The sequence below is a fragment of the Cavia porcellus genome, unplaced genomic scaffold, assembly GCF_034190915.1.
Source record: "Cavia porcellus strain 051 isolate PalLab524CR breed Dunkin Hartley unplaced genomic scaffold, mCavPor4.1 scaffold_10, whole genome shotgun sequence".
NCBI classification, from domain to species: domain Eukaryota; kingdom Metazoa; phylum Chordata; class Mammalia; order Rodentia; family Caviidae; genus Cavia; species Cavia porcellus.
The window spans coordinates 66,119,658-66,132,585 of NW_026947493.1; the positions used below are offsets into that span (position 1 = coordinate 66,119,658).

General features: G+C 39.2%; 1 long non-coding RNA gene across 1 annotated transcript; it reads left to right on the plus strand.

Annotated features, from left to right (window-relative positions):
* The first annotated feature begins 366 nt into the window (after nt 1-366).
* On the plus strand, nt 367-4,258 carry LOC134477914 (uncharacterized). Its single transcript, XR_010050218.1, has 2 exons — nt 367-2,681; nt 3,293-4,258. It is a non-coding gene; the product is annotated as an uncharacterized LOC134477914 (long non-coding RNA).
* The last annotated feature ends 8,670 nt before the right edge of the window (nt 4,259-12,928 follow it).

Consider the following 12,928-nt stretch of genomic DNA (forward strand, 5'->3'; position numbering starts at 1 on the left):
TGAGAAAGAGAAACACAGTTAAATACTACATCACAAATTACCATTTTTATGTCACCACCCCACCATGACTTTAGCACTAAGCCTGTTACTTCTTCACACTCTCATTAGGATATAATGCATATTCATGGTCCTGATTATATAGCCACTTTCTTGACTTGTTTTAATTGTGCATAAAGACACTGTGACAGGAGACCTGACCTTTTCAAGATCATTTTCTCTCCATTGCTTTTCACAAAGCTATTAACTTGTCTCCTTCCCAAAGATTGCAATAATTTATTTCCCATTAATAAAAAATTCCTGGTGCCATGCAAATTAAAATTTATTCAGCAAATAGAATTCTTTGGATTATTTTCTAATGGCTTTAAATACTTCCAGCTTAGGAAGAAAAATAATATTAATGGGTACAGGCTGAGTGGATAATTGCATACATTGGAGAAGAATGAATATACAACTGATGCTGTAGCTTACCTCACATCAATTACCCCAAAGAGTTGCTTTACTTCTTTTTTCAAAAAATATATTAAATAATTTATATCAGGGGGTATCATTATGGCCTTGAAATTATCCCTATTGTATGAAAAGCTCAGTAACTTACATGTATAAACAACACATGTTCGTATAAGAAAACCAGACCAAGTTAAAAAAAATGTGTGTAGGTGTAAATGAGATTATTTAAGGGGGTCACTTAGCTAAAGTGGCAACTGAATTGCAATATAACATGAATAAGGGCATTACTAAAATGTAGGGAATTGGATTTCTTTTCTTATTAAGTGGGACCTGTCTTTCTTTTTCTAATCAAGGGAACCCTGGGAGAGTACCAAATTTCTAGAGGATATTGCTTTTTGACCTTACTATCTTGAGAGTATCTTCTTTATGCTATATGTATTGTTATTTTTACTTTATACTTGATGTTATCATGATAAAACTGAGACATTAAAATGCTTATACACAAACATTTCAGATCTAAAGTGCCAGGGTAACATAATAATTACTATTAACCTGCTTATTCCATATAAAAATGATATTGGTACCCACAAGACAATATTTCAACTTTGATCTATCCTAAACATAACTCTACTTCTGGACTTATTAGTTGTATTAGATCACAGAGATTAGAAGAAAGCCATAGAACTGGGGGCTTTGTTCATGTCTAGGGCAGTGATGGGGAACATTTTAGAGATGTACCCAAATTGCAACCCATATACTGACTTATAAATATACTGACTTATTTATCACAGAGTGCCAGCAATGCAATCAAATAAGATTTTAATTTAGAAAAAAATATATTAACAGATTGTCTTAAAATAAATAACATGCATATCATGGGTTTTCCACCACTGGTCTAAGAAATTAGAAAGTTAATCTGCCACGCAGGGTAATTTTTTCTCTTAAATAGAAAATTTTCTCATCCAACCTAATTTTAAAGACTTTTCTTGTCCCCTTCGATAACTCACATGGAAAAGAAATTTAGGGGAAGAAATCATTTTGGTGCTTTGCCTTTCATGGTGTGATTTTATACACAGGCTTTCACTGGATCCTCAAGAGATTTTTTCAAGCCAGGTACGGTAATTCTTACCGCTCCATTCTACAGATGAGGAAACTGAAGGCTTGTTGCAGTATAACTGTGTTAAAGGTTAGAGGCTAATACATTCAGGAGCCAAGACTTGAGCCAAAATTCTATGGCCCTTCTTAAGGGGTATGTGGTGTTTGCTTTTCTCTCATTGCTGAGACAAAACATCTGATGCTCAAAGTTAGGGAAGGAAAGATTTATATAGCCCACAGTTTGTCTATAGTCTGCTGGGTCCAAGACCAGGTGGTGTGGCAGAGGGCAACAGTTCATAGCAGCCAGAAGACAACAAAATTAGCAAGAGCAAAAAAGAAAAAGCATGAGAGAAGACTCTTTCTGTCCCTTATACTGTATGTAGGCTACCTGCCCTGGGGTGAGTATAGCACTCACACCCATAATCCCAGCATTGGATCATGAATCAATCTCAAACTCTAGAAGCCTGTCCCCATGACTGTGTGAGGCTTTGGGGGGATATCCAGACACAAACCATAACAAATTATGACAACTTGTTTCCAATTAGCTGGCTTATCAGGCTCTTGTAACTGTTCTTACCTGGGTAGCATTTCCTCCCTGAAACATTAGAGATTGCTTGAAGACACTTTTTGTTGTTAAGACCACTATGTGTATTGGGGTGGGGGTAGTCTGTTGGGAGCCGTGGCACTGTCAAGTCATCAGACGCGGTGATTGCGAGGCCTGTGGGAAAGTACAAAAGCCTGAGCTAGATTACCCCTCTCATCGAGCCCGCCTGTGTGGCACCTGTTTCTTATCACCCCACTAAGTTCCCGCCTCACAGGGTAGTCTGCCTAGCTATTAATCCTATATATGACTGAAGCACGGAGGGAGCCGCGGAGAGCGGACCGGTAGAGGCTTCGGAGCGAAGCACGGAGGGAGCCGCGGGGAGCGGACCAGAGGAGGCTTCGGCTGGGAGCGATCCCAGGGCAGGCTGTACGGAGAGAAAATAAAAGAAAAGGTTGTCCACTGCCAGACTTTGTCGTGTGTCCTTCCTGCCGGCCGGGAGCGACATCGACATTTGGTGGCCCGCACGGGGATTGATCAACCCCGAGACGCGGCGGTGGACTGCATTCTCCTACACAGTGCTGCAGCTGCAGGACAGGTGAGTAGAGGATAAGCCTGGGCCCTGGGTGGCGCGCACCTACAGGGTTTGTAGACTCCTCTCAACCTCACGCGTAAGTGGCGGGTTTCTTGGGCCTCACGCGGTGAGTATGAAACATAACACCAGAACTTAAGGTAATAAAAGAGTGTAAAACATAAACATAGAAGTAAAAATAACAGAAGATATATTAAAAATGGGAAACATGCCAAGTAAAGATACACAGCCTTGGTGTTGGTCCTTCGGAGACTCCTAAAGTCCAAGGACCTCAAGGTGGGGCGTAAGACTTTAGAAAATTTCCTTGCAGAGATTGACAGCTTTGCTCCCTGGTTTCTGCCTACAGGGCATGTAAACCTGCCCTCCTGGGAAAAGTTGGGCAGAGACCTTTCCCTAGCAGAACGGGAGGGTAGAGCTTCAGTCTCTGCTCGTCCATTGTGGGAAATGATACACACGTGCCTAAAGAGTGAGGGTAGTTACGGGGGGAGCTCTCAAGAACTTGTAGAAGTACGCGAGGTGTTTGAACAGGCACAGTGAGGAAGCTCCCGAGAAGGGTCCGTCAAGGAGGGCAGAGATACAAAAGAGGAAGCCGAGGCGCGGTTTGTGTCTTTCCGCAGGAATCGGGACGAGAGCCAATGTGGGTCCCAGAGAGGTTGACGCGACAAGTCCCTCGACTGAAGATCAGGCCTGTTCCACCAGAGGCCAACCGCAGACCCAACAACAAGATGAGCCCTAAAAGAACTGCAGGACAATCCCTTTTTGGGGGCCTGGAACGGCTTGCTCCCCTATGTGCTACCCTTGTATACGCATGGCTCGCTCACATGGCCTACGACCGCGTTTAAAAGTGACAGGCTTCCCACATTCTCCTCCCTAGACAACAACATGTAGCAGGGTGGGTGAGTCAATGACGGGTAAGAGCGTGCCTCCCCAGCACGACTCAACCTAAGCCAGGCCCTACCCCGTTCCGCTCGAAAGCCGCTGGATTGTTAGATAAATTTCTCTCCGAGGGGATTCGTGGAGAGAAATGAGTGCATGCCTATGTGCAACCAGGTTCCGTCCGGTTCATTCCTGGCCCTAGAAAAAAGGACGAGGGCCTCAGGGCCTTGGTGGACCCTGGGACGGCCGACCAGGGTCTACGCTAAGGGCCTACGGTGGGCCTCAGTTCGGGGCATAGGCCTCTGCACTCTATCCAGGACGGGCTGCGATGCGCGTAGCCATCATTTAAAATAAAATAGGGGGAGATGTTGGGAGCCGTGGCACTGTCAAGTCATCAGACGCGGTGATTGCGAGGCCTGTGGGAAAGTACAAAAGCCTGAGCTAGATTACCCCTCTCATCGAGCCCGCCTGTGTGGCACCTGTTTCTTATCACCCCACTAAGTTCCCGCCTCACAGGGTAGTCTGCCTAGCTATTAATCCTATATATGACTGAAGCACGGAGGGAGCCGCGGAGAGCAGACCGGTAGAGGCTTCGGAGCGAAGCACGGAGGGAGCCGCGGGGAGCGGACCAGAGGAGGCTTCGGCTGGGAGCGATCCCAGGGCAGGCTGTACGGAGAGAAAATAAAAGAAAAGGTTGTCCACTGCCAGACTTTGTCGTGTGTCCTTCCTGCCGGCCGGGAGCGACATCGACAGTAGTCCACTATTGTTATCCTGTGGGTACAGACCAAAGATGGTACTAAACATTATACAATGCATGGAACAGATTTCCACACTAAGTTATTTGGTTCACAATGTCAGTAATGTCACTTTTGAAAATTTCTTTACTATATACATGCAATAAAGAATAAAGTGAAAATAGCTTTCTGAATAAAATACTCTATGGAGTCTTATATTTTTAGTTTGATGGTAAAGAGTTGATAATGGGCCTGTAAAGCAATGAAAATAAAGAGAAAAAACAAAAGCAGAACACTAGAGCCAGAAAATAAAAGCAAAAGCAATACTGAAGATAAAATAAAATTTATATAAAGGAGTAAAAAAGAAAATGTTTTGATAAAGTTTAAAGTAATCTTGTAAAGCATACAACAGATAAAAATATTCATTTATCCAGAAATAAAGATGAAACATAATGAGGATCACTGGATCCAGAAAATTATGTCGACCACCTGAGAATGTAGATACTGAAATTCTTGAAGTAAACAGTAACAGGAAGTACTATTAGATGAACTGATCTGAGAAATACATATGAGGAGAGGAAAGGAAAGAAACTCTAATAAAAGATCTTTAATAAAAGATACACAATCAGTGTTGCAATTGCTCTAAACTTGAGAAACAGAAACAGGTAAGGGGAAGGACTGGATGGAATATTACAGAAGAGGGAAAAGTGAGCAAAAATAGAAGATTAAGTTCAGCACAGAAGTTGTTTTCTCCATCCTGAAATCTTCTTAGAGTATGCATTGAGATGTTTCACTAAAGGAATATATTTTACCTATTCAATCATTTAAATAAAGTGAGATATTACAGGATATGCTGATGTTTTGTGAAACTTAAATCAATATTAGGAGTTCTAATTTTACTAGGAAATTAAAATTAACAGAGTTTAACAATAAACATGAGATTGTGTGTGTCTGTGTGTATAAACAAGACAGATCTAGTTTTGTTGAAAGAAAGACATTCTCAACAATGTACATCCTCAGACTCTCATCATCTCTTCCTATCTGGCTGAATGCCATGAGCAAGGATTGGCAAAGACCAGCAGTTGAAGAATTAAAGTCAGGGGGGAGAAGCCAAGCTCTATCTCTTATTGGCTTATATACTGCAAACATTTTCAAACATTAGTTTTGTATTCAGTAAACTAAGAAACAGGACACCAAAATCAAGAGATGGTATTAAAAATATTTCACCACAGTATGAGTTCTGAACAAACAGAATGGGTGCACTGTTCAACCAGCACAACCTAACTAACCATCCAGACCAGCCATAGTCAGTGCTGCCTTGCTTGCAGAGTTCTAGAGGGAATTGTATAACTTTATTGGTTTGTACATTTGTTTATCTTGTTATACATATGCTAGGCTCAGACTGCTGCACTGGGGATACAAAGGGTAAAACCCAATTTGTGCCTTTGAATGATGCAAAGTCAAGTGAAAGGAAAATATAAATTAAGTATATAAAACCATATATATGTGGACTTTCTTTCTTTCTTTCTTTCTTTCTTTCTTGACACTGAATGTCAAACTCATGACTTCACATTTGCCAGGCAGGTGCTGGCCACTGAGCTTATCTCCAGCCCACACTGAGGAAGTTTTAACACTGAGTTTATCAATGATCACCTGCTTTGAATTCCACATACCTTCTAGTCCCTAACCTTACCATTTCCTTGGAGATGTAGTCTTACAAGTATTTCAGGCAAAATTAGATTTACCACCATTAGATTACCATTGTCTATAAAATCAGTTTGTTGCATTTAATTTCTTATAATGCCACAAATAAATAAATAAATAAATATGCATATATATATATATGTATATGTATATATACATACATACTCGTGTGTGTGTGTGTGTGTGTGTGTGCGCGTGTGTGTTTTGCCAAGGACTCAAAGTATAAAGTTATTATTGGGTCTTCCCTCTCATTTAGCATTGCCTAAATGCCTATCCAGTAAAGGTTTTCCTATTCCTCTCCCAGTCCTATAAAGATTGCAATCATATTATCTTCTACCTACTTAGCTTTGTCCAACAAAGACCTACTGGGTTTCTCTTCTTAAAGTATCTTCCTCAGTGGGTTCAGATTACTTGTTCTGAAGTATAGCTCTTTGGTCAACCATTTCTTCCAAACTCTTGCTATGTAAATTCTAAACTCATCACTTTGAGTTGAAGACTCCCACCTAAAATTCCTGCATTTTAATCATATTCTGACCCTCCCTCAAATGCTAGCATCCAGCAAATCTATCTCGGTTATGTCCTGCCTCCTTTTCGCAGGTCCTCTGCTTTTGTACCTACTGTCTGCCTTTCCCAGCCCAGTTTCATTCACCTACTATCTCTAAATTTTTCCAATCCTGCGAGATACTTGATATCACCTTGTATTTTCTATGGATTGTTGCTTTCTGAAATTCACTTGACCACGTATTTTCTTGCATGGTTGTAAAATAAATCTCTCTTTGCTCTCTTACCCCAATCAGACACTAAGCTACCTACAGGCAACAGTTAAGCATATGGTAAGCATTCAACACACATGTTTTGAATTAATGGGCAAATGAAAAAATGAGTTACAGTATTTGCCACACCCTTTACTGGCTCTTCAGATGTAACTGTTTGAATTTTCAAACCATATTTTCTGTGCTTGCCTTTTGGCTCTGAATCTACAATGTTTTGTTCCTTTTTCATGTCACTCATTATTGCTTCCAAGAGCAATTGAAGACCACACCCAAAAGTCAATAGCACAAATCATCTACGCATAACCAAAAATTGTGATGAAGGTAATTTTGCCTGACCATGGCTCTTTTCTACTTATAGAGTTTCAGTATCACTGTTTAAACAAAACAAGTTTTTTTTTTTTAACTTTTTAAAGTAAAAAAAATACCCATATTATTAAAAACAAACCTTGGAGTTAGTCCATTAGCTGAGAAACTCATTTTCGTCTGCACCTAGATGAAAGTAAATTAAAGAACAAAGATAAAACTGAAAGTATGCAGATCCTGCTGTTTCTCATTTGCTGTGTTAATCAAGGCTGCGGCATGAAGTTTCTGCCTCCATTAGCCTGTGTTTTCATTTTCTGTTTCTTTCTATTTCTTTCTGTCTTTCTTGTATTCACTTCTGAGGCTCTGATACTTTTCCAGGATAAAAATTAATTTTATTCAAGCATAAAACACTGATGTTAATTGAAGCACAGTGAGTCACTGCAAAGACACACATATCAGCCTGTTTTATTTTTATTAGTTTTGTCCTGAATTTAAAAAAAGATACATGCTAATTTTTAGCAAATTTGCCATCTCGTCACAGGGAGCTATGCTAGGTAGTCTGTGCTAAGTGCCAAATTAGCTTTGCTGACAATGTGTAGTTCACAGGACTCTAATGATTGATTTCCAAGTGAATCAGGCATGAGTTAATGCTGTAGAGTTCAAGGGAAAAAGAACTCTGACCTGTATTATCCTAAAGGAGACACCTCAGCCCTCACAAATCTCTTTAATTTACCTACACTTTTAGCGCGCTTCAAAATGATTACTTTATCAGCTCCTTTTTTATTCTTTACTTTTCCATAGTTTTTTTTTAACTCACTGCTAAATTTTATATTAATGTTTAAAAAATTCCCATCATTGAAATGAGGAAGAGAAATGCTGTAATGACTTAGCAAAACTATTTGGAGAATTTCATTCAGAAAAAGCAGGACTACTATCACTTAGTTTTGCTAAAGATGATTTTAGTAATCACACTTCTCAAGACAGCCATAGGATCTTCTCCCCCTCCCAGAAAGGTTCTTGTTGAAGCCTTAATTTGTGTGGCCATTTAAAAATATTGATTATTTTCTATTGGTAATAGAGATATGGATGCTGAAATCATGATTAAGTTGTGGACTAGTTAAAATTTTGTGCTGGGGATGCATATTTGCATAATTAAATAGAAGTCAAATACTGTTTAAGTGAGACGCTTTGCTTTGCCTATGAAAATAGTAAGAAAGTGAAAATGTTCGCTTGTGAACAAGAAAGGCAGTGCGTTTAACAAGACTTAGCTATTGGTCAGCCTCCTGCACTGACACCCTGTGTAATCTGATGTACTCAACTGAGGTGCTATTGTTTGAGTTGCACTTTTACCTCTGCTGAGAATTGCTTTAGTGCTTCCATAGTACCTGAATAATGAGGCGGTTGCACCTGGTAAATAATCACCCCACCGCCCACCACAGCCCCTGGGACGTTCAGTGCTGCAGATGCTCGAACTCATCATCTACTGGTGAGCTTCCCTCCTCCTTAGACCTTCTCTTGCTTCTTCTCTTCAGTGCAAACATGTTATTTAATCAAATGAAGACTAACTCAGCAAACAGCATAAAATTCATCTGCACTTTCTTCAGACGAACACTGCATATAAATTTCCTCATCTCCAGGTTTCTATTTGAAATATGAAATGAATGTAAGAAGGTCAAACTCATGGGCATTAAAGCTGCACTGCCAAAGAGACATGCATGAGACTGACAGAAAGACCCAGGTGTCAAAAATCTCAACAAATAATAAAGTATTTTTTTCTATTTTTAATTTCTTAGAAAAGAGTAATTTCCTTTACTGCTAGTGATATAAAAATTTCCTTTTAGGTGTGTGGGAATTCTCAATGTACAAAAGACACATACATATTGAGATGCCTTAGCATTTTAGTGCAACGAAAACTTCACTGTAAAATGAATTTTTATGTATGCATGCATAAACCATACAAATATTTCATATCTGTAGCAATTTTAGAACTTTTACAATAATTGCAATACATGTAATAGTTTGATTTGGTGAATGTTAACCTATTTTTGGATTGCTGAAAATTTACTTGTAATAATGTATCAATGGTTTTGTGATAGCCTTGAGTGTTAAATACTGAGGGGAGCTCTTTCATCTTCATTATGACCTTCTTCCTACTATATTTCTTATGGTGTCACAGAACGTTGGTTCTGGTTGCAAATCAGTTTCCACCCATTATACTCAATAAGAATTTGGAAGGTGGACATGAGGAAGGCTGCTTTCCCATATCTCGGCCAATGGTTATTCAGTGTGGTACAACATCATCTGGGAACTTGTAAGAAGTGAAAATCATCTATCCTACTCCCGACTTACGGGATCAGCAATTGTCCAGCAGTTGCTGGGTGTGCCCAGCAGTCCATGTTTAAACAGTATGATCCCGCCGCCCGTACAAACTGAAAGATCACTGTTAGGTCTTTGCAGCTGAACGCCAAGAAGCAGCACATGAGAACCCCCTCCCCATAGAATATTACACCCTGTCACTTCCTTTGGAAGTGAGAAGTGGTAGTAGAAATAGTAGAATTCATTTCAAAAGGTGGGGATCCACTGTCACATGCCCGGAGAGAGAAGAAAGTGCTGACCTGCAGCTGCTACCAAGCCTTCTTCTGACATGCCTTTTGTACCCCTCCCATTAGGACAATCAGTCCTTCCCCCAAGTTCTCTTTCTCTCCTCTAGTCCTTGGGGATCCCTGGCCACCTGTCCAGGGGTGTACCCTTCTCTTCCATGCCCACTTTGTGGCCAGCCTGGCTGTTTTGGTAAGATACTGGGTTAGTGCACAGTGACATTTTTCAGTGTAATTTAAATAGGTTCACATTGTTGGTTCTATTTAGTGGACATGAGATAATGTTAGAGGCTTTAAAGTGACTAAATGTACAGACTACACAAACCAGAAAAAACAAAGGGCAGTTATATCCCCTTTCCTAGATTGGTGTCTTGTCCTCCTCAAGTTCTTTGAACAACCTCAAAGGTAGGAGAGGCCCTAGAATCACCTGTATCTTTCTGGAAGTTGGTTGACCAGAATGAGGATAGAACTCGTCTCACTAGTTTGCTCTGTAATCTCATGAGCCTCTAACTATACTAAACACCTACTATAAAATGGGATCTGTGGCCTGAGCAATCACTGTGGCAGATTTAAAACATGGCCCCCAAATTCTTTGAAAGGTTTTCACTGAAAAGTGGGATCTATATACCCTCTTTTGGAATCTGGGTTCCATGACTGTGTGACAAGTAAAATAGAGAAATTATGCAGCCCAAGTTTTAAGAAATTGGCAGCTTCTACTTCCTGTCACTTGTGACACTAGTTCTTGTAACCCAGATAGTAGTCTTCAAGGAAGCCAGACAACAGCTAGCATTGCCTTATCAAACTGTAAGTCAGCCATCTTGAAAACTGATTCTCCAGCACCAGCTCCTGACTCAGAGTAATGCTTCCCTACTCTTCTCTGCTTAAAAAAATGACTGACTTGAAAATATACTATTTCCTGATTTCACAATCATCTCTCTAATAAGTGATTAGGTATATAGTCCTATTTTCTCTCAATCCTAAGTAATAGTCAATCCTACAAAATCCAATGAAATAGAGACTTGGTCATTTTAATTCAAATTGTAGACTTTCATTGCTTCCTTGTGTGACAAATTAAATTAGATAATCATGGGTATAGTGATTAAATTCTTCGTAAAGAATTACTGTTTTAAACATTTTACACACACACATATCTGAGAAACTTTGATATAATAGCACAGAGATAGAGCTTCATTTTTTAAAAAACATAGAATGTATAAACAAATATTCAGTTCAATGTTTGACCAAATTATCAATTTTGATTACAAACATGAGCAAATTTCCTAGATAATTTCAAATTTTTGACTATGAAGGAATAGCAGAGGTCATTTTTTTATTCACAACTTATTTTTCTGTATTCTAATGACATTTTCTTTTGAAACATTTTATGTAATTTGTATCTCTATTCACCAAAGTCAAGGATTTAGCATAATAATTTTGAATTCCATGTTAAAAAGTTGTAGAACCATAGTATATACAAATACTCCATGAGAAGATCTATTGCAATATTCATTTTTAGGAATAAAGCAAGTAAGATCAGAGAAATGAAGTGACTTTTTTGTAGGTCGTGGCTAATTTATGCAAAATGGGATACAGGACTCATGATTTCTCATTGCTTCCTTCATACCAAATTCCACTGTCTTCTGGTCTACTTAGGATCCACCACAGTGGCTGCCACAGTGTGGAGCCTCTAATATTTATTGAAACATGTGTGTCAGCACGGACTGTCTTTTTTTCTATGATAAGCCACTTGAAGGCAGGGATTATTCACTATGTACTTCGTATTTTCTGCAATGTTTAAAACAGATTTTAAGCCCAAATCAAACACCCCAACAGACGGGATGAATTCGGTTTGGTTTGGAAAGGAGAATGACAGTATCAACATGTGGTACACAATAGTAAGCAGTGTCCTCAGATCTTTCTGTCAAAGGACTTGCATTTTAATGTTCACTCTCTTCATGAGCACTTCCGGTTGTCACCAGACAGTAACAACTAAGGCTGCTTTGTTTCCCTCCAAAATTCTTACACACATTGCTTTTATTTGATTCTGTTATAAACACATGAAGGTTTATGTGTGCTTTGGAGAGGTTAATGGATTTGTTCAAAGCTGTACAGGGTATATTGTAAAGCCAAGCGTTTGAACCTAGGCTTCATGTTCCACAACTCATAATTTTTTAGTTCTTGTCTGAACCAAGGATCACCTTGAAGATCATCCACTAGGACAATGATTGAAGAAACAAGCAGTCATTTAAAAAAAATATAATTTACAAAACATATTCTGTGACTTTAAATAATCTTTGATGTTCCTAATTTGTTCAGAGAAAAATCCCATTTAAGACAATTCCAGAAGAAAGGAAAGTTGTAGAAGAGATTCTTTCTCCCCAATTTTTATGTAGTAAATAGTACCCTTTGTTCTTAAACACTTTAGTGCATATGGGAAATCTTAAGACCTTTAAGTGCGTTGACAATTCAAACTATATCATCAGTGAGCATAGACATTCAGTTCAATTTGAAAGAGGAGATAATATTTTACGTATTATATTCCAGCCAGCTATTGTTTTCACAAAATAAAATGTGAAAATGCTGGTTCACAGTTTGTGTTGCAGGAATATTGCTTTCATTTCTTCCAGAGAATAAATAGGTGCACATCCATTTTTCATCTATTATGCTGTTATCACTTTATTTGCAGTATATAATAAAACCCAAGGAGACATCTCTTTTGTTCCCAGTGTGACGCTCTTAAAAAGAGAGAATGTATCTGTTGGCTAGCCTGGTATTCCAATAGAGAAGGGCTGTCATTAGAATCTTGCATACTATCAAGTGGGAAAGCAGACTTATATTGCAATTACTTCCCTATTAGCTGCTGCCCATTGCTCCTGACAGGTATAAATTAGATCTCGCTAGGTTGCCTACAGATTAATGAGTTCCAAAATTGGCATTCAATTGTTTGGGAGTGAAAGGCAAGAAAACGGAGGTAGATGCAAAATCTTTATACACCTGTGATTAGAGGATATTTTCCTTCATTTCATATTTTTCCTCTCTTCTCGGTATCGCTTGGGTGATAACTGACACTTCTATCTGAGGATTCCTTTCTGCGCAGCAGAAACTTGCAGCTGAGGCGAGGCCAGAATTAATAATTTGCGTGAGCAAACACACAGCTGCTGTTTGTGGAGAGAGATTCTATTAACGAACATTGAATTCTCATAATTAGCCGAGCGGTTTCTGCAGCTGCCCGCCTGACCCCCAGACTACACAAATTGTGGGTGGTG